General features: G+C 44.8%; 1 non-coding gene across 1 annotated transcript; it reads left to right on the forward strand.

Moving 5' to 3' along the window:
- The first annotated feature begins 249 nt into the window (after window positions 1-249).
- On the forward strand, window positions 250-2,935 carry LOC106591500 (uncharacterized). Its single transcript, XR_014392648.1, has 2 exons — window positions 250-670; window positions 887-2,935. It is a non-coding gene; the product is annotated as an uncharacterized LOC106591500 (transcript).

Consider the following 2,935-nt stretch of genomic DNA (forward strand, 5'->3'; position numbering starts at 1 on the left):
GTGTTACTGACATTATGCAGAACACCCTCTCATGAAACAGGACTATTGAGGAAAGCAAGTCAGAAGCTGAAGTTAAGAGTATATTTGTTGATAGGTTTCCACTTCACTTTCTGGTTTGCATTTACACTATATTTGATATACCCCCACCAGCTTCAAATTCCTCTGACCAGCTAGAGAAACCAGCTGTTAGTGAGAAAGAGCAGCAGGCAGCCGCTGTGGTGAGGAGAGAGAGAGAAATAGAGAGAGAGAGAGAGAGAGAGAGAGAAATAGAGAGAGAGATAATTCCATCCAGTTGAGATAGTGGGCGGATCAAGATAAGGCAGTTATAGAAGGCACCCCTATCCTGTAGACAAAATAACAATCCTATTATTAAATGTGTTTCCTTACAGAGACACCAGCCAGACAATATCTACAAATTGTCAAGTGTGATCTCACATCTGGGAGACAACATGTGTACAGGTAAAATGCACGCACGCACACACAATTCTGAAAGCTTAATGTACACTCTATTCTGTTTCCCTTGTTCCCTAGGCCACTACATCAGTGATGTTTTGGACAGCCGTGGCAGTGGGTGGCTCTGCCTGGATGACGCACATGTCTTGAGGACAGATGAGGCCACTGTGCTGAGGGCAACGGCACAGACTGCCTACATCCTGTTCTATGTCTGCAGGTAAGGCTCTAGCCCACACATTTGAGAAGAATGCCACAAATGGAGTCAATCACGACAATGAGTCATCAAGAAAAAAAAAAGTGTTCACCAAAGCTAGAAAGATGATTAATTGACCACGCATTAAGAGTTATCCCTTTAACCTGTAATCCCTCTGTATGTGTTATTTTCCAGACATTGTATGTACATGTAAGATCTCCCTGTCATTTCTCATTGTAGTGGAGCAGGTGAAGGAGACCAGGCCCCTCACTACTAGGAGAAGCACCAGGAGAACCCATCGTTAGGGGCACAGCGCTCAGGGACCACCTGGAGTAGCACCTACCGCACACCAAGAAACATCAGATTCATCGAATTAGGATGCCCTAGACCACCATCAAGCTGCCCTAGACCACCATCAAGCTGCCCTAGACCACCATCAAGCTGCCCTAGACCACCATCAAGCTGCCTTAGACCACCATCAAGCTGCCCTAGACCACCATCAAGCTGCCCTAGACCACCATCAAGCTGCCCTAGACCACCATCAAGCTGCCCTAGACCACCATCAAGCTGCCCTAGACCACCATCAAGCTGCCCTAGACCACCATCAAGCTGCCCTAGACCACCATCAAGCTGCCCTAGACCACCATCAGGCTGCCCTAGACCACCAGAAGAAACAGCCTACACCACTGTAGGCTATCCACTGTTTATATAAATATAAAACATCTCACCTACCTAGTGCAATTCATTTTCCTTTACTGTACATGGTAGTTAATAACTGCACCTACAGTGCATTCAGAAAGTATTCAGACCCCTTGACTTTTTCCACATTTTGTTAAGTTACAGCCTTATTCTAAAATGGATTAAATTGTTGTTCTTCTTCTCATCAATCTACCCCATAATGACAGCAAAAACAGGTTTTTAGAATTTTTTGCAAATGTATAAAGAAAACAAAAAGCTTAACTATCACATTTACATAAGTATTCAGACCCTTTACTCAGTACTTTGTTGAAGCACCTTTGGCAGCGATTACACCCTCGAGTCTTCTTGGGTATGACGCTACAAGCTTAGCACACCTGTATTTGGGGAGTTTCTCCCATTCTTCTCTGCAGATCCTCTCAAGCTCTGTCAGGTTGGATGGGGAGAATCGCTGCACAGCTATTTTCAGGTCTCCAGAGATGTTCAATCAGGTTAAAGTCTGGGCTCTGGCTGGGCCACTCAGAGACTTGTCCCCAAGCCACCCCTGCGTTGTCTTGGCTGTGTGCTTATGGTCGTTGTCTTGTTGGAAGTTGACCCCTTCGCCCCAGTCTGAGATCCTGAACGCTCTGGAGTTGGTTTTCAACAAGCATCTCTCTGTACTTTGTGCCGTTCATCTTTCCCTCGATTCTGACTAGTCTCCCAGTCCCTGCTGCTGAAAAACATCCCCACAGCACGATGCTGCCACCACCATACTTCACCGTAGAAATGGTGCCAGGTTTCCTCCAGATGTGACGCTTGGCATTCAGGCCAAGGAGTTCAATCTTGTTTCTCATGGTCTGAGAGTCTTTAGGTGGCTTTTGGCAAACTCCAAGCGTGCTGTCATATGCCTTTTGCTGAGAAGTGGCTTCCGTCTGGCCACTCTACCAGAAAGACCTGATTGGTGGAGTGCTGCAGAGATGGTTGTCCTTCTGGAGGGTTCTCCAATCTCCACAGAGGAACTCTGGAGCTCTGTCAGAGTGACCATCAGGTTCTTGTTCACCTCCCTGACCAAGGCCTTTCTCACCTGATTGCTCAGTTTGGCCAGGCAGCCAGCTCTAGGAGTCTGAGGTTCCAAACTTCTTCCATTTAGGAATGATGGAGGACAATTCCTTCGACCTCATGGCTTGGTTTTTGTTCTGACATGCACTGTCAACTGCGGGACCTTATATAGACAGGTGTGCCTTTCCAAATCATGTACAATCATGTACAAGTATTTCTGTTTTTTATTTTGTATACATTTGCTAGAATGTCTAAAAACCTGTCTTCACTTTGTCATTATGGGGTATTGTGTGTAGATTGATGAGGATTTGTAATTTTTTTAAATCCTTTTTGAATAAGGCTGTAACGTAACAAAATGTGGAAAAAGTCAATGGGTGTGAATACGTTCCGAATGCACTGTATAAGAGGCAATCTCTATCATTCATTCATGTTGAGTAAAAAGTGGAAAAAGTTAATAATATTAAAACAATATTGTGTGTCTGTGCACAGTCTATCTACGCACTCCCTCAGGATTTGAATGTAACCACAAATACAATAAAGTAATGGAACAATGAA

This window comes from Salmo salar, chromosome 06 (assembly GCF_965601325.2).
Source record: "Salmo salar chromosome 06, fSalSal1, whole genome shotgun sequence".
NCBI classification, from domain to species: Eukaryota; Metazoa; Chordata; class Actinopteri; order Salmoniformes; family Salmonidae; genus Salmo; species Salmo salar.